Source organism: Phyllobates terribilis, unplaced genomic scaffold, assembly GCF_046119375.1.
Source record: "Phyllobates terribilis strain yellow unplaced genomic scaffold, ASM4611937v1 Scaffold_5__5_contigs__length_657084704, whole genome shotgun sequence".
Taxonomy (NCBI): domain Eukaryota; kingdom Metazoa; phylum Chordata; class Amphibia; order Anura; family Dendrobatidae; genus Phyllobates; species Phyllobates terribilis.
The window spans coordinates 113323621-113343367 of NW_027362765.1; the positions used below are offsets into that span (position 1 = coordinate 113323621).

General features: G+C 45.8%; 1 protein-coding gene across 1 annotated transcript in view; it reads right to left on the minus strand.

The window, feature by feature from the left end:
• Window positions 1–19747, minus strand: part of LOC141272245 (uncharacterized) — a 157175-nt gene that overhangs the window by 15124 nt on the left and 122304 nt on the right. The window lies entirely within an intron of this gene.

Sequence of the window (19747 nt, forward strand, 5' to 3'; positions counted from 1 at the left end):
TGGATCGGTGGCACCTCGCTCTCAAGAAAAAGACCGTCGATTTTCTGAAGGCTTGTGTTTCTATTGCGGAAAATCTGGTCATTTGATTAAAGGCTGTGAGCTTCGTATGAAGAAAGAAAAAAAAATGGTCAGTCATGCCCGTATTGCCTGTTTAAATTCCAAGGGTGTATTTTTAGCTGCTTCCACGATTGCTCAGGAAAAATTAATGGAATTTCGGGTGTTTGTTGATTGTGGATCTACTCTGAATGTAATTGATGGGGGATTCTTGGAAAGACTCAATTTAAAACCCGAACCTTTATCATCCCCCATTGCTGTGGTTTCTGTGGATGGTTCCCCTTTGAAGAATATTACTCTCAAGGTCTGTGAATTTCCTCTCACTATTAATGGTGTTCACCATGAGAAATTGGATTTGGTAGTTTTGAATAACTTGCCTTCTCCAGTAATATTGGGATTGCCCTGGTTAAAATTTCACAATCCTGTACTGGATTGGTCTACCAAAGAAATTAAATCCTGGAGCCATAAATGTTATGACAAGTGTTGTAACGGGCGTATTGCAGCTTTGAATAGGGGAGAATTGCCTGTTCCTATTCAGGATTTTTGGAGAGTTTTTTCTGAGAAGGAATCGCAGGTTTTGCCTCCCCATAGAGACTATGATTGTTCTATTGAATTTGTCCCTGGAGCGACTCTTCCTAAAAGTCGTTTATTTAACCTTACTATTCCTGAGAGGAAGGCTTTGGATGAATACATACAGACAAGTTTGACCGCCGGTCACATTAGGCCCTCTAAGTCTCCTGTGGCGGTTGGATTTTTTTTTGTAAAAAAAAAGGACGGCGGTCTACGTCCTTGTCTGGATTTTCGTGAGATTAACAAAATTACTGTACGCAATCCTTACCCACTGCCATTGATTCCTGATCTGTTTAACCAGTTAATGGGGGCCAAGTGGTTCTCTAAAATTGACCTTAAGGGGGCATACAATCTGTTGCGCATGAAGGAGGGTGACGAATGGAAGACTGCTTTTAACACTCCTGTGGGTCATTTTGAGAATCTGGTTATGCCTTTTGGTCTTACTAATGCTCCTGCATTTTTTCAGAACCTTATTAATGACATCCTTAGACCTTTGATCGGCAAAAATGTGGTTGTGTATTTGGATGACATTTTGATTTATTCGCCAGATCTGGAGTCTCATTGGCGGAGCGTACGTGAGGTATTACAATTGTTAATGGACAATTCGCTTTTTGCTAAGCTGGAGAAATGTGAGTTCGCTGTACAGAGAATTAGTTTTTTGGGTTACATTATCTCCAGCGAAGGTTTTGAGATGGACCCGGTTAAAGTTCAAGCTGTACAGGAATGGCCTAGGCCTATTGGTTTGAAATCGATACAGAGGTTTTTAGGTTTCGCCAATTATTACAGAAAATTCATAAAAATTTTTTCTAGTATTGTCAAACCTCTGACCGATCTCACCAGGAAAGGTGCTGATGCGGTTCAGTGGTCTTCTGAGGCCATTGAAGCTTTTGTGTATCTCAAGGAGAGGTTCACCTCTGCTCCCATCCTTATGCAGCCTGATGTGACTAAGCCGTTTTTGGTTGAGGTTGATGCTTCTTCGGTGGGGGTTGGCGCAGTATTGTCTCAGGATAACGGGGATGGATTACATCCCTGTGCCTTTTTTTCAAAAAAATTTTCGGAGACTGAACTGAATTACGATATTGGTAATCGGGAATTATTGGCTATTAAACTCGCATTTGAACACTGGCGCCACTTCTTGGAAGGTGCGGAATTTCCCGTTCAGGTTCTTACGGATCATAAAAATCTGATATATCTTGATGCTGCCAAGCGCCTGAATGCCCGTCAGGCTAGGTGGGCACTGTTTTTCTCGCGGTTTAATTTCTCCGTTACTTACATCCCTGGTACTAAGAATGTTAAGGCGGATGCCTTGTCTCGCAGTTTTTCTCCCATAGTCGGTGCTGAGAAAGAGGAGAACATTTTACAAGAAGGTGTTGTGATAGCTGCTTTGGACTCCGTTTTGGAAGATGAGATTCTTAAAGCACAGGAGAATGCCCCATCTAACACTCCTCATGGGAGGTTGTTTGTGCCTGGGACCTTTAGGAGAGATTTGTTTGTTGAGTGTCACGAATCTCGGTTGGCAGGTCATCCCGGAATCTCTGAGACCAAGAGACTGGTGGGTCGCAGTTTTTGGTGGCCTGGATGGCAGAAGGAAGTCATTAAGTGGGTGGTCAGATGATGTTTCCGCGTCCAGACTTATCAGAGCGTTTCACAGGAGATTTCCTGATAAGCCTGGTCCTAGGGGATCCGGAGGATCCTCTTAGAAGGGGGGGTACTGTTAGAACCTTGCTCTTAGGTTTTTTCCTTTGCTGGTCACATGACCTCGTTGGCCTATTTAATCCTGCTCCGCCCTTCTGGCTTTGCTGGACTTCATTGTATAACTACTTTCTAGCTAGCCTGTGCTCTGTATCTAACTCTGTTAGTTTGCTTGGTCTACGGACCTCAGTGTTCTATATATTTTGTTTGTTTGTCTGTCAGCTACTATTTCTGTTAGGAGGTGTCCCATTTTCCTCCCAGTCCTTAGTGCTTGTAGGGATTCCTTCCCCACATCTATAGGTCTCCGTACAGACTAGCTTAGGACTTTAGCAGGTCTGATCGCAGGATCAGGTTCCCTGTTACATCGTAGGGATTCAGCTGAGTTCTATCGTAGGGAAAGATTTCCTCTCTTTCCTTAGCTCTGGTAGCAGAACATAACACAGCGTTTGCAGCTTCCGGCTGACAGACTGGTGTGTGATGTCCCCAGGCGTTGGAACTCTACACTGCAGATGTTGGGAAGGATTTGTGAGCAGAAGAGGGCAGTTGTTGAGTAGCAGCATCAACAAGGCTGTCGGTATTCAGTTCAGACTGCACAGATAAGACCTCAGGAGTGAACATGGATGTCAGACATATGTACCATCCTCCAAAACTTTGAGGACTCCACCAACATGGTGAGCGGCGATGATGCCTTAATTAGCGTCACCATTCCACTTCTTTGTCTTCTGAAATGCTCTCTGCTCACAATCAAAGAGGATGAATTGCAGGCAGAGCACGATGAGATGGAGCAAGGAACCATAAAGGGTGATTACACGCAGCCCAGCCTCATCTCATCCCAACGTGGCTTTTGTGACAATGAGAAAGAGGAGGAAGAACAGGAGCTAGTTTCATGCGCTATCAGGGGTGGATTAAGAGTAGCAAGGGCCCCGGGCAGTTTAGACGGCATGGGCCCCCCCACACACACACCTGATGTATCACATGACTTGTCACGTGATCCCCCTTTGATAGATCATGTGATAGTTCACGTGAAATTAATTCTGCACAATATTAACGTATTAATTATAATTATTTTTTTATATTAATTGTATGACTTAATATTGAGCACAATTAAGTATGCGGACATCCCCCTATGTATGTAGGGTCTCATACTGTATAATATGAGCTTTCACATAATCCTCCTATACACAGCAGGAGGCCGCACGGCGCCCCCCCAGATACAGCCGGAGGACGCACGGTGCCCCCCCCCAGATACAGCCGGAGGACGCACGGCGCCACCCCCCCAGATACAGCCGGAGGACGCACGGTGCCCCCCCCAGATACAGCCGGAGGCCGCACGGCGCCCCCCCCCAGATACAGCCGGAGGACGCACGGTGCCCCCCCCCCCAGATACAGCCGGAGGATGCACGGCGCCCCCCCCAGATACAGCAGGAGGCCGCACACACACAAACAAACATATACAAAGACAAATACATACACGCATAGGCTGCGTGCCCACTGTGCGTTTTTCAAGCGTTTTTGCCACGGAATTTCCGCAGCGAAAACGCTGAAAAAACGCTTGGTAATACGTGCCCCATGTTCCCCAATGATAATCCGCATGTGCTGTGCACATGCTGCGGAAATTTCCAATGCGGATTATCATTGCAGAAAAATGTCCATTAATTTTGTGGACACGCAGCGTAATTGCCGCCATTGACTTGCATTGAATCGCTTAATATCCGCATGACTACATGTGCACACGCGGATATGAAGCGTTTCAATGTGCGGATGGTACCCGGGTCTGGAGAAGAGGATACTCTCATCCAGACCCGGGTACCATAGTACCTGTAAAAAAAAGAATTTAAAATAAAAAAAATAAAGATTATACTCACCTTCCGATGGCCCCTGGTCTCCTCAGCGATACGTCTGGTCTGTTGTATGCGTTGCGGTGGTGTGAAAGGACCTGCCATGACGTCATTTAGTCATGCGACAGGTCATATGACAGCTGATATCGGCTGTCGCGTGACCTGTCACATGACTAAATGACGTCATGAAAGGTCCTTTCACACCACCGTGAGCCGCTCAACACACCGGACGCATCGCTGAGGAGACCGGGGGCCATCGGAAGGTAAGTATCTTTACTTTTTACCATTCTTATTCTTTTTTTTAACTATTACTTGGTCACACTATATATGCTGGTTGCATGGATTTATATAGTGTGACCAAGTTGTCAAGCACTTTCCAAGTGATGCTAAAATCGTTTGGAAAAGCGCTTGTCAACCCGCATGCAGAAATGCATGCAAAAACGCTTGACAAACGCTTCTAACTGGCGGGAAAAAAGCATGTAAAATCTGCATGTGTTTTTCCTGCAAGGGAGAAGCGGAAAAAATCTGCAGCATTTCTGCATCGTGGGCACATAGCCATAAACACATTTGAAACACAAAAATACATATAAACAGACATATCACACAATGATATCTGCACACACTGACACATCACTCACCGTCCCCCTGCTCGGCTCCAGTCGTCCAGCTCCTCTATGGTAGTAAGAAGCAGTGCAGGGCACACTGCATGACGTCACGGTAGCAGACACTGCCGCATACAGGGCCGTGTCTTCTAGCTGTGATGCGGCCGGGCCAGCACACTTGCGCACGCACGATATGCAGATATGCGCACAGACACATGCATACGTACATATCTTATAAACACATAAAACTGTCCTGTCCAGCAGCTCCTCATGCATGTCTCAGTGCAGGGCCGCCGGCATGTCACAGACATGGCCCTGGACCATCAGAGGGGCCCACTCACCGTTGGGGCCTGGGCTGCTTCTACAGCATCTGTATAGGAACTCTGGCGCTGCTTGATTGCCAGCACTTCACCTGACATGGCTGTGCGCTGTGCGGTTGTGTCTGGTAGTAATGGCGCGGCAGGGGCAATACACAAGCACAATTATAGGCGCAGTGTCGCCCCTGCCGTGTCATTAATACCAGACACAGCTGCACAGCTCACGGCCATGTCAGGTGAAGTGCCAGCGGTCCTGCACAGGGGAAGCAGCCTGGGCCACGACAGCGAGTGAGCCCCTCTTATGGTCCACAAATACATAGATATACAGTCATATGAAAAAGTTTGGGCACCCCTATTAATCTTAAGCTTAATGTTTTATAAAAATTGGTGTTTTTGCAACAGCTATTTCAGTTTGATATATGTAATAACTGTTGGATACAGTAATGTTTCTGCCTTGAAATGAGGTTTATTGTACTAACAGAAAATGTGCAATCTGCATTCAAACAAAATTTGACAGGTGCATAAGTATGGGCACCTCACCAGAAAAGTGACATTAATATTTAGTAGATCCTCCTTTTGCAAAAATAACAGCCTCTAGTCGCTTCCTGTAGCTTTTAATGAGTTCCTGGATGAAGGTATTTTTGACCATTCCTCTTTACAAAACAATTCCAGTTCAGTTAAGTTTGATGGTCGCCGAGCATGGACAGCCTCTTCAAATGATCCCACAGATGTTCAATGATATTCAGGTCTGGGGACTGGGATGGCCATTCCAGAACATTGTAATTGTTCCTCTGCATGAATGCCTGAGTAGATTTGGAGCGGTGTTTTGGATCATTGTCTTGCTGAAAGATCCATCCACTGCGTAACTTCAACTTTATCACTGATTCTTGAACACTATTGCCAAGAATCTGCTGATACTGAGTGGAATCCATGCGTCCCTCAACTTTAACAAGATTCCCAGTGCCGGCATTGACCACACAGCCCCAAAGCATGATGGAACCTCCACCAAATTTTACTGTGTGTAGCAAGTGTTTTTCTTGGAATGCTGTGTTTTTTTGCAACCATGCATAACGCCTTTTTGTATGACCAAACAACTCAATCTTGGTTTCATCAGTCCACAGGACCTTCTTCCAAAAAGAAATAGGCTTCTTCAAATGTGCTTTTGCATACCTCAGCCGACTCTGTTTGTGCGTACTTGCAGAAACGGCTTCTTTCGCATCACTCTCCCATACAGCTTCTCCTTGTGCAAAGTGCGTTGTATAGTTGACCGATGCACAGTGACACCATCTGCAGCAAGTTGATGCTGCAGCTCTCTGGAGGTGGTCTGAGGATTGTCCTTGACTGATCTCACCATTCTTCTTCTCTGCCTTTCTGATGTTTTTCTTGTCCTGACACTTCTGGCCTTAACAAGAACTGTCCCTATGTTCTTCCATTTCCTTACTATGTTCCTCACAGTGGAAACTGACAGGTTAAATCTCTGAGACAGCTTTTTGTATCCTTCCCCTGAACAACTATGTTGAATAATCTTTGTTTTCAGATCATTTGACAGTTGTTTTGAGGAGCCCATGATGCCACTCTTCAGAGGAGATTCAAACAGGAGAACAACTTGCAAGTGGCCACTTTAAGTAGCTTTTCTCATGATTGCATACACCTGGCTATAAAGTTCAAAGCTCAATGAGGTTACAAAACCAAAAAAAGTGCTTTAGTAAGTCAGTAAAAAGTAGGCAGGAGTATTTTAAACAAGAAAATGATAAGGGTGCCCATACTTATGCACCGGTCAAATTTTGTTTGAATGCAGATTGCACATTTTCTGTTAGCACAATAAACCTCATTTCAAGGCAGAAACATTACTGTGTCCAACAGTTATTACATATATCAAACTGAAATAGCTGTTGCAAAAACACCAATTTTTATAAAACATTAAGCTTAAGATTAATAGGGGTGCCCAAACTTTTTCATATGACTGTAGATACATACACACACATATACATACATACATACACACATATATATATATATATATATATATATATATATATATATATAACGCACACACACTGCACATGGACTTACCCTTTCTGTACATGATGCAGGTTCTTCCATCTTCTCTGTGGGGCAGCCTCCCCTCCTCTTGAGGCCCGACTGCAGAGCTCTGGTGTAATTGCAGGGTAGGAGGGGGAGAGCGGAGAGGTAACATTCAGTCCCGGGTAAGGAGCAGGGAGAGCAGTGGCCATGCTGTAAGCTGGCTCTGTGCTCTGTTGGAGGCCGGAGCGGGTGGGCGGAGCCTCCTCTCCTGCACTTATACAGTCAGCAGCTGGTGAGTCATCCTCGCAGCGTCGCGGGACACAGCAGAGCAGATTTCATCTTCCGACTCCCGGGCCCTCCTGTCACACATTATAATGAGGTCAATCCGGCCACAGGCCCCTGGGAGCCCCGGGCCCCATGGCAGCCCAGGGCCCCGGGCGGTAGCCCGGATTGACCTCATTATAATCCGCCTGTTAGCAGTCTGGCACGCATGGCTGAGTTTATGTTACTCTGCCATTCCCATGACCCTCGTGTTCTCAAAATTTTGGGTGACAGTCATTACTGGTTGGTGACACTTCTAGACCCACACTACAAGGAGAACTTTATATCTCTTATTCCTAAGGCGGACACGTCTACAAAAATGGGGCAGTACCAGAAGGCCCTTGTTGCGGAACTATTAAAAAAATTCCCATCTGGAAACGCTGGCGGCAGAGGTCACAGTTCGTTGGACAACCAAGGACTACAGGCGTGAGAGAGACACAATTCCAATCCATCAGAGGCAGGAGAACACTGTCAAAGTTCTGGGAGAATTTTCTCAGCCCCTCCCATCACACAGGCCCTGAGGTGCGGGGTACTCTCACAAGGAGTGCAAAGTTTGGGAAGATGCTGAGGGAGTACCTTGCCGACCGTACCAACGTCCTCCGTGATTCCTCTGTGCCTTATAATTATTGGGTATCCAAGCTGTATAAGTGGAATGAACTGGCTCTCTACGCCTTGGAGGTCCTGGCCTGCCCTGCCGCTAGCGTTTTATCAGAGCGGGTTTTTAGTGCCGCTGGTGGAATTATAACTGATAAGCGCATGCGCCTGTCAACTGAAAATGCTGACAGGCTGACTCTTATAAAAATGAACAAGGGCTGAATTGGGCCAGACTTCTCAACACCATGCTTCCTGATTTTGTCTATTTGCTCTTGTCCTCCTCCTTCTCCTCATCCTCATCCTCCACCTCCATATCACCAGGGTGACTGTGGTCCGTGATGCAACACCCACATATTTTTTTTAAAGGGTCTTTATGATGCCCGTTAAATAATTTTTGTATACATTATGTTCATGTATACCCACCAGGTGTAAATGTTTGTCAGCCCATACACTTAGTGCATGGGCATTACAAGTATAGGAGACTCGCTCCTTTCTAATGGGAACATTTTTTTATGAGGCCCTCCTCCACGTCTCTTCCAAGGGACATTGGAGTGCCTCCCAATTTATGGCAGCCCTTGAATTCACTGCATAGGCCAACACTATGGGAGACTCACTTCCTAATAATGGGAACATTTTTTCATGAGGCCCTCTACGTCTCTTCCAAGGGGCATTGGAGTGCCTCCCAATTTTTGGCAGCCCTTGCATTTACTGTGTAGGCCAACACTATGGGAGACCCACTTCCTAATAATGGGAACATTTTTTCATCAGGCCCTCTACGTCTCTTCCAAGGGGCATTGGAGTTCCTCCAAATTTTTGGCAGCCATTGCTTCACTGCATATGCAATATAGGAGACCCACTTGTTAATAATGGGAACAACAAAGCATAGCCGGCTGATGGCTCTCTAACAATATCGAGGGCCGACTGCTGGCTCTTTAAGAATAGTAAGGGCCGCCTGATGGCCCTATAAAAATAGGCTTTGTGACTTTCAGAGTCCCTCCATCATAAATGAAACCGGATGTGTCTGATGTTGTGTCACACACCACATTGCCAGGTAAGGTTGTAAAATGTTAAAATGACACTTCCCAGTGAATGCATTTGTTTTAAAAAATAACGTAAAAAAGAAAAACTGTAGGATCTTTCTTTAGTATAAAAAACAGAGTCGCCAATGTAACCTCAATGTAATCACATTGTTCAGCTCCTACACCTCCTCCTCCATCTCTGAAATGACCACATCAGTCACAAGCTGAAAGCACTGCAGCACTGCCTTGGCCAAGCGGTAACAGGCTGTGCTGAAGATAACATGCTTAATGTTTAGGTGACAAACCGCCCAGCACTGCAGAGTTGTTGAAAGCTGTAACACAGCAGCCTGATCTGTGGCTCTCACCGCTGAACACACAGCCAGTCATGGTCGTGTGTAACAATGGGCAGAACCTGGTGACGGAGAAATGACACCCAGAGTAGATACGGTTTCCCTCTATGCCAGTCCTTTCACCGAGCTAAAGAATATGGCTGTGGTGAAATACAACTCTCACTTAGAAGCAGTGTCGGACTGAAAAACATTGGGCCCACCAGAGGATTTGATTCTGAAAGCCCACCTTTCTCCCCCGCTGAAGAACCCCATAGCAGCTGCAAAGTTTGCGCCTATCATGAACTCTCCTGATCGAGAAGCCAGGGCCCACCTGAGCATTCTCTGGTGGGTCCGTCCAACCTTGCTGAGAAGCAGCCCTGGCTAAGAAAAGTGTGTGGGAAGGTTACCGGACACTCTATGGCTGCATTTTTAATGTGGACTGGCTCCGTACCATCCCTGGCCACATTCACCTGTCCATGTGTTTGTGGTTAGGCGGTCCTTCCCAGTAAGTGTACTGGGGAGGGCACGGGTAATTTTGTGGGACCCGTGCTTGTGGAAGGCAGAGAAATAGTGGTGGCTGGGGACAGAGTATGGACACCCGGCCACCGCCGCCATAAGATTGTGGACAGTTTCCGCCTCCACGAGCCTAAAAGGCAACATTTCAAGCGCAAGCAGCTGTCAAAAATTTGGCAGTATAGTATTGCAGCCTGTAGGTGGGTGGGTGGCTGGCTGCATACTTGTGCTTGCATTCCAAGGAATGGGGTAGGGACAACTGAGCGCTGCACTGAGACAAGGACGTGGACGGTGATTGTTGCAAGTCTGCAACGACAGGTGCATGGCGGGAGGCATCTTCGCATGCACCAAGGATCACTTATGATGGGCACACTTTTAGGCAGTGACCTGGGAGTCAGAGATGCTTCCAGGGGTCTTCTCCATGCTGTTCCCATGTCTTTTCAGCACTGTATGCATGTGTCTGATGATGTGTCACACACCACATGGCCAGATAAGGTTGTAAAATGTTAAAATGACATTTCCCAGTGAATGCATTTGTCTTGGTTGAAAGCAATGCAAAAGTGCAAAAACACATCAAAAACGCTATGTGCGAACATAGCCCAAGGTGTGGAGGAGTATTTCTGGTTTTGATTATTTATTTTGCCTTATATACAAGTCATTACCCTGGAAAGGATGTTCCTTAACATATTTCCCAGGAAAATCCATTTTTGTTTTTGTTTTTGTATGTTTTATTGTGAGTCCGTAAAAGTGGCGTAATACCTCTGACAATGTTGTTGACAGCAGTGACCTGGGAGTCAGAAATGCTTCCAGGGGTCTTCCCCATGCTGTTCCCATGTCATTTGAGCACTGTTCCTATCGATTTGGGCAATTTTTAGGCCCTCTGCAGACCGCCGGGGGGAGCCGTCTGAAAAATGCTCGAGTTTCCCATAGACTTTGTGGGGCAGTGACTGGGATCGTATACAAGGGACGTTATATATCCCTCAGAATGTGTACAGAGACCTATTAAACCCATTGGAGTGCATGGCAGTCACAGACACAGCTGCGGCTGCAACGTAGGAATGAAGGTGAGCATTGACCAGTTCAGGCTATCTCGCTAAGGCAGATTAAGTAAAACCCGGCAGGGCCTTCATTTCTTGGGGGAGGCTACAGGAAGGCAGTGGGTCGGCCTCCCCCCTCCAACCCGGGTTTTCCAGTGGCTCTTGCCACAGGTCCTTTAAAAACCCTGCACTAAGGATTAGTGTTGTTCAGTGTTGGGACCTCATAAGAGCATAGCAGGAAAACTCGGCGCATCTGTGAGTAGCTGAACCCACGCCTGGGAAGGCTCTGCACCCGTCAGGCTCTGAGCGGCCCTGCGCAGCCGTTGTTTAAGGACTTATGTTAACACGGCTGAAAACCGGAGGACTTTCTGTTTACCCGTGAGTTGCTGAATAAAAGCTGCTTATGTTGGACTTGCTTGGGTCACTGCCTCAGTTACTGCACGGTGTGAACACTGCCGCCTTACAGCTTGGTGGAGAATGCGGGCAATGTGACTGAGGCATACCCCCACTGCATGACCACAATCCGTCCTGCCACCTTTCAGCCCCACTCCATGGACAAAATGGAGGAGCTGTTAAAGCAGTTGGTACTCACCCAGCAGCAGCAGCTGCAGTCTCAGCGGCAAGTGCTGGAGCAGCACCAAAATCTCCTACAGCAACAGCAGGAGCGGGAACAACAGCACAATCAGCAGCAGCTGCAGTCTCAGCGGCAACAGCAGCAACAGCAGGATCGGGAACAGCAGCACAATCAGCAGCAGCTACTGTACCAGCAGCAGCAAAAAACAAATGAACTGTTGCTGCAACAGATTGCTGCACTGCGGGAAACGGCTACGACGCCGAGTCCAGAACGTCCAGAAGCCTGGGACAAGGTTCGGTCAGCGTTGAGGAAGATGGGACCAGAGGACAACGTGGAAGCCTTTCTGACCATCTATGGACGTACAGCAGAGCGGGAAAACCTACCAGCCGGCCAGTGGGCGGAAGTGGTGGCTCCGTTTTTGGTCGGCGATGCCCAGAAGGCTTACTTCGACCTCAGTCGGGAGGACGCCCAGGATTACCAGCGCGTATTTTCATGGGCCTATGTGGAGACTCGACCCACCCAGTCTCAGGCTTATGACCTTTTGCAGCTGGTAAAGAGGTGGCTCCAGTCTGAGTCTATGACGCGGAGGTCCAAAAGTACTGCGAATCCTGCCCCGAATGTCTAATGACCATACCCACCGCCAGTTTCCTTAGCCCATTGGTACCTCTGCCAGTGATAGAGGTACCATTTGAATGGATTGCAATGGACTTAGTAGGGCCCATTGTAAAATCCGCTCGTGGTCACTAACATATACTTGTGGTCGTCGACTATGCCACCCGGTACCCGGAGGCTGTAGCGCTACGCCACACCTCGGCGAAACTGATTGCACGGGAGCTGTTTGCCATGTTCTGTCGCCTTGGGCTACCTAAGGAGATCCTGACGGATCAAGGGACCCCTTTTATGTCCAAGGTGACGAGGGAACTGTGCAAACTGCTAAAAATAAAACAATTGCGCACCTCGGTGTACCACCCTCGGTGTACCACCCGACGGGCTAGTAGAACGGTTCAATAAAACCCTCAAGTCCATGTTAAAAAAGGTGGTTTCTACGAACGAAAGGGATTGGAACATGTTGCTACCCCATTTGATGTTCGCCGTTCGTGAGGTACCCCAGGCTTCCACAGGGTTCGCTCCCTTTGAGTTACTGTACGGCAGACACCCTAGGGGTCTGTTGGACGTAGCCAAAGAGACGTGGGAACAAGAGCCGAATCCACATAGGTGTATAATTGAACACGTGGATAGTATGCAGGACCGGATCGCGGCGGTCATGCCCATCGTGAAAGAACATCTGTTAGATGCCCAGGCAGCACAGAGGCGTATATATAATAAAAGAGCCATGGTCAGGTCTTTTAACAAGGGCGATCGGGTGTTAGTACTGGTACCCACAGCCGAAAGTAAGCTCATGGCCAAGTGGCAAGGGCCATATGAAGTTCGATAAAAGGTGGGGGAGGTAAATTACCAGGCGTATCAGCCCGGAAGGAGGAAACCTGAGCAGCTTTATCATGTAAACCTGCTAAAACCTTGGAAAGATCGAGAGTGTTTAGTTACAGACATCACTCCGGGCATGCCGCCAGAGAGTTCTCTACCTTCAGCCAGGGATGCATCCGGGGGAGAGGTCAGGATAAGGGATGCTCTCACTAAACAGCAGTGACAGGAGGCTTGCTCGCTGGTGCAGCAGAATGCCGACGTGTTCTCAGAGCTACCGGGTAGGACTAGGGTTCTCCAACATGACATTGTCACAGAACCTGGGGTAAAGGTACGAGTGAGACCGTACTGGGTACCCGGAGGCAAGCCATCACGGCTGAGGTAAAACAAATGCTCCAGTTAGGCATCATCGAGGAATCACACAGTGAGTGGGCTAGTCCCATCGTACTGATTCCAGAACCAGACGGATCATTACGCTTTTGTAACGGTTTTCGGAAATTGAATGAAGTGTCGAAATTTGACATTTATCCAATCCCCAGGGTGGATGAGCTGATTAAGAGACTGGGGCAGGCCCAGTACTTTACAACGCTCGATCTCACCAAGGGTTACTGGCAGGTACCTCTCACGGAATCGGCGAAGGAAAAGACTGCCTTCATAACTCCGGAGGGTCTATATCACGATATGGTCTTACCTTTTGGGTTACATGGGGCCCCGGCTACATTCCAGAGGCTGATGAACATAGTATTCAAGCCTCATTAGGAGTACGTGTCCGCGTATCTAGATTATATTATCATCTTTAGCACCGACTGGCATACACACCTATCCCAGGTACAAGTGGTGCTGGATTCTCTCAGAGCCGCGGGGTTAATGGCAAACCCAAAAAAATGTGCGATAGGGCTAGAGGAAGCCCGATATTTGGGGTATGTGATTAGCCGAGGAATTATCAAGCCCCAAATCAATAAAGTTGAGGCCATAAAAAACTGGCCTAAACCGTCAAGTACAAAGCAGGTGAGGGCGTTCCTTGGCATCCTTGGGTATTACTGCCGGTTTATACCTAATTTTGCTATACCCGGTCACCTACTTGAGTAGAAAGCTTATCCTGGCAGAGAAAAACTATAGCGTGGTAGAGAAGGAGCGTTTGGCTATTAAGTGGGCCTTGGAATCGCTACCTTAGTATTTACTCGGGCGTCAGTTCCGCTTGGTGACGGACCACCCACCCTTGGTATGGATGAGGAACTCCAAGGAGAGAAATGCGCGAGTCACCAGGTGGTTTCTGTCACTGCAAAATTTCAGTTTCTCTGTAGAACATCGCCCTGGGAAGTCGCAGGCAAACGCGGATGCCCTGTCCCGGGCACCCTGTATGGTGACAAATGTTCAACCCCACAAGTTTGAACAGAGAGGGGGGATATGTGAGGCAGTGACTGGGATCGTATACGAGGGACGTTATATATCCCTCAGAATGTGTACAGAGACCTATAAACCCATTGGAGTGCATTGCAGTCACAAACACAGCTGCGGCTGCAATGCAGGAATGAAGGTGAGCATTAACCTGTTCAGGCTATATGGCTAAGGCAGATTAAGTAAAACCCGGCAGGGCCTTCATTTCTTGGGGGACGCTACAGGAAGGCAGTGGGTCGGCCTCCTCCCTCCAACCCGGGTTTTCCAGTGGCTCTTGCCACAGGTCCTTTAAAAACCCTGCATTAAGGATTAGTGTAGTTCAGTGTTGGGACCTGATAAGAGCATAGCAGGAAAGCTCGGCGGATCTGTGAGTAGCTGAACCCACGCCTGGGAAGGCTCTGCACCCATCAGGCTGAGTGGCCCGGCGCGGCCGTTGCCCATGGCAACCGTTGTTTATGGACTTATGTTAACCCAGCAGCGAATCAGAGGACTTTCTGTTTACCCGTGAGTTGCTGAATAAAAGCTGCTTATGTTGGACTTGCTTGGGTCACAACCTCGGTTACTGCACGGTGTGAACACCGCCACCTTACAACTTACATTGGGCTCGTTGCTCGGGTCGAGCACCGAGCATTTCAATTTGCTCGACCCGAGCATTGAGCACCCGAGCATTTTACTGCTCTCCCATCACTAGTAAAAACCCATCCAATCCACACTGGCAACGAAATCAAATCATTGATAAATTAAGTTATGTGTAATAATGAGAAATGACACAGGGAAACAGTATTGAACACATGAAGAAAGAGAGGTGCAAAAAGCCATGGAAAGTCATGACACCAGCTGAAGTCTATCAATAATTAGAAAGCAACCCTGCCACTTAGTGAAAAATAATATCAGCTGGTTCAACTGATGGCCTATAAAAAGTTGTGTCATTACTAAAGTGCCACACAAGAAACATCTCATGATAGGTAAAACCAGTAAGCTGTCTCAAGATCTTCGCAACCTTATTGTTGCAAAACATACTGATGGCATTGGTTACAGAAGAATTGCTAAACTATTGAAGGCTCCAGTGAGCACTGTAGGGGCCATAATCTGGAAGTGCAAACAACATCATTTCACCATAAACCAGCCACTACCAAGTGCTCCCCGCAAGATTTCAGTCAGAGGAGTGAAAAGAATCAGAAGAGTTGTCCAAGAGCCAAGGACCACCTGTGGAGAGCTACAGAAAGACGTGGAATCAGCATGTACAATTGTTTCAAAGAAAGCTATAAGTAATGCACTCAACCTCCATGGCCTGTATGCACGCTCAGCACACAAGACTCCATTGCTGAGCAAAAATCATGTTCAAGCACATTTAAAGTTTGCTCAAGAACATTTAGACAAGTCTGTGAAATATTATGAGAATATAGTCTGGTCAGGTGAGACTAAAATTGGAAGCCATAATACACACCATGTTTGGAGGCCAAAAAGCACTGTAACCACCCCAAAAACACCATAGCCACAGTAAAGTTTGGAGGTGGGAACATCATAGTGTGGACATTTCAACAAGACAATAATCCCAAACACACATCCAAGGAAACTCTCAATTGGTTTCAGAGAAAGAAAATAAAGCTGCTAGAATGGCCCAGTCAATCACCTGACCTGAATCCAATAGAAAATGTATGGAAGGAACTAAAACTCAGAATTCATAGGAGCCCACAGGACCTTCAGGATTTGAAGAGTGTGTGAAAGAATGAGCCAAAATAACACCTGGGCAATGCATGCGACTAGTTTCTCCATATAGGACACGTCTTGAAACTGTCATCACCAACAAAGGCTTCTGTACGAAGTATTAAATATATTTCAGTAAGCGTTTTCAATATTTTTTCCCTGTGTCATTTCTCATTATTACATATAACTTAATTTATGGACAGCTATGGTTTGATTTTTTTTGCCTGTGTGGATTGGGTGGGTTGTTACTGACATCTGGTGAGAATTTCATGCCAATAGCACCTTTAGAAACATATTTACTTAAAAAAATGTTGACGTGTTGAATACTTATTATTAGATACAGTCATATGAAAAAGTTTGGGCACCCCTATTAATCTTAAGCTTAATGTTTTATAAAAATTGGTGTTTTTGCAACAGCTATTTCAGTTTGATATATGTAATAACTGTTGGATACAGTAATGTTTCTGCCTTGAAATGAGGTTTATTGTACTAACAGAAAATGTGCAATCTGCATTCAAACAAAATTTGACAGGTGCATAAGTATGGGCACCTCACCAGAAAAGTGACATTAATATTTAGTAGATCCTCCTTTTGCAAAAATAACAGCCTCTAGTCGCTTCCTGTAGCTTTTAATGAGTTCCTGGATGAAGGTATTTTTGACCATTCCTCTTTACAAAACAATTCCAGTTCAGTTAAGTTTGATGGTCGCCGAGCATGGACAGCCTCTTCAAATGATCCCACAGATGTTCAATGATATTCAGGTCTTGGGACTGGGATGGCCATTCCAGAACATTGTAATTGTTCCTCTGCATGAATGCCTGAGTAGATTTGGAGCGGTGTTTTGGATCATTGTCTTGCTGAAAGATCCATCCACTGCGTAACTTCAACTTTATCACTGATTCTTGAACACTATTGCCAAGAATCTGCTGATACTGAGTGGAATCCATGCGTCCCTCAACTTTAACAAGATTCCCAGTGCCGGCATTGACCACACAGCCCCAAAGCATGATGGAACCTCCACCAAATTTTACTGTGTGTAGCAAGTGTTTTTCTTGGAATGCTGTGTTTTTTTGCAACCATGCATAACGCCTTTTTGTATGACCAAACAACTCAATCTTGGTTTCATCAGTCCACAGGACCTTCTTCCAAAAAGAAATAGGCTTCTTCAAATGTGCTTTTGCATACCTCAGCCGACTCTGTTTGTGCGTACTTGCAGAAACGGCTTCTTTCGCATCACTCTCCCATACAGCTTCTCCTTGTGCAAAGTGCGTTGTATAGTTGACCGATGCACAGTGACACCATCTGCAGCAAGTTGATGCTGCAGCTCTCTGGAGGTGGTCTGAGGATTGTCCTTGACTGATCTCACCATTCTTCTTCTCTGCCTTTCTGATGTTTTTCTTGTCCTGACACTTCTGGCCTTAACAAGAACTGTCCCTATGTTCTTCCATTTCCTTACTATGTTCCTCACAGTGGAAACTGACAGGTTAAATCTCTGAGACAGCTTTTTGTATCCTTCCCCTGAACAACTATGTTGAATAATCTTTGTTTTCAGATCATTTGACAGTTGTTTTGAGGAGCCCATGATGCCACTCTTCAGAGGAGATTCAAACAGGAGAACAACTTGCAAGTGGCCACTTTAAGTAGCTTTTCTCATGATTGCATACACCTGGCTATAAAGTTCAAAGCTCAATGAGGTTACAAAACCAAAAAAAGTGCTTTAGTAAGTCAGTAAAAAGTAGGCAGGAGTATTTTAAACAAGAAAATGATAAGGGTGCCCATACTTATGCACCGGTCAAATTTTGTTTGAATGCAGATTGCACATTTTCTGTTAGCACAATAAACCTCATTTCAAGGCAGAAACATTACTGTGTCCAACAGTTATTACATATATCAAACTGAAATAGCTGTTGCAAAAACACCAATTTTTATAAAACATTAAGCTTAAGATTAATAGGGGTGCCCAAACTTTTTCATATGACTGTAGATAATAGATAGATAGATAGATAGATAGATGGATAGATGGATAAATAGGTAATACATAGAGATAGATGGATAGATAGATAATTAGATAGATATTGATACAAAATGTTAAGAATGTGGGAAAATAACACATTTGATAGAGTAAGAAACGCTCCCCACAAGGTCTATGATAAGACAAGACTAAAAATATCCTTTATGTAATCAGGTCAACTAAATCTCATGGATAAATAATGTGCTTCATCCCCCGAGTGCGACATGATCTCTTCCTTCTGCTCCATCTCTCTGGATTTTTATAAGATTAGGACAAAGTCCACTGGGAAGGGACAGGATCTTGAAAGTGTTTCTATTTTGGTTCTCACGGCAAATAAAGTGGCCATGTTGTTACTGTATGACGGGATGAAGTGTTCAGGATTGAGTGTGGCGTCTTTTCTTCTCAATGGTAGATACAGCTAATAATTTAGTGTAGGGATCATTAAGTCCTAGTGCATATGTGAAGTCTGACTGTACTGATGTAAAGTGACTCTCAGCATGCCCAAAACTCACAACTATATGATAATATTCCGTAAAAGCACTTTGCATTAATCTCAGATCCATTTACTTCTTTGTGTTATAAGGGTTAATCGAAAAATTAAGGTATCACCTATCCATGGGGATGGGGATCTGACCATTGAGATCCTACCAGTGATCCCTAGATTGGGTGTTCTGAAACCTGAGAAAAGGGCTCTGCAGAGCCCCATTCTGAAAAGAGCAGACCTGCGCTCTATTCATTGCGGGTTCTAGGGCCCATTTTGAAATCAATGGGAGTCAAAGTGGTCAGCCCCCCTCAGCGACCAGTAAGTTATTCCCTATCATAAGGATAGAGGATAACTTCATTTTTTTGGAATTATCCTTAAAAATACTTATAATTCTGGTCTTTTGGTTGGAGTGCAACATCCTTATTGATGATCTCTTAATTTCACATAGGGTATGTTTATGGGTATCACAGACCTCCCCCCATGCATTTATATGGCCTATTTTACTGATGAGTTTAGACTTTGGCCAGAGGCAAGACCGCTAAGCTTTGGCCAAAGGTCATCAGCACTGATCAAAGTCCCTTTCACACTGAATCATTCTGGCCCAAGGACAAGGAAGATCAGAGGCCCTTGTAGCTCCTGGTGATAGTGCAAATACAATTACTGTGCCTTCAACATCAGCAGGACATTTCCATCCTATGGAGGTTCTTTAGTGATCACAACTGGAAAGTAGTAGTATGTCCATTTCATGAAAGGTTTTTAATGTATTTGTATAGAGGCCTCATTAAGTTGCTGCTTTTGCATTGCCACCTAGTAGTTAATTTCCATGCGGTGCCACCTTGTAACCAGTTTAGGGAGATTTGATTTTTTTTACATTACCGTATTTTGATTTTGGGTGGAAGCAGAAATGTATATACCATAGAGGTCACCCAGGCTGCTGCTACGTTTTCCCTGGAGAGTGGAAGTACCACTAGATTTGGAATCCTTCTTTAATGGGTGATAAGAACTGGAGTATTGGCAAATAAGGGTGCAGGAGATCAACCCAAGACTCAGAGAAGGGAAGATAGGGGAAGTCAACCACCACTGAGGGGTAAGGGCGATGGTGGCTTCAGGCCGCTGCAGAAGGTGGCCCATTTTAATATTTACCACGGGGTCCCCTTTTCTTTATGTACACCCCTCAAGTTGGGTTGCAGATCTTTAATGCAACCCTTGACCACCAGTTATTTGACAATTATTTTGCATG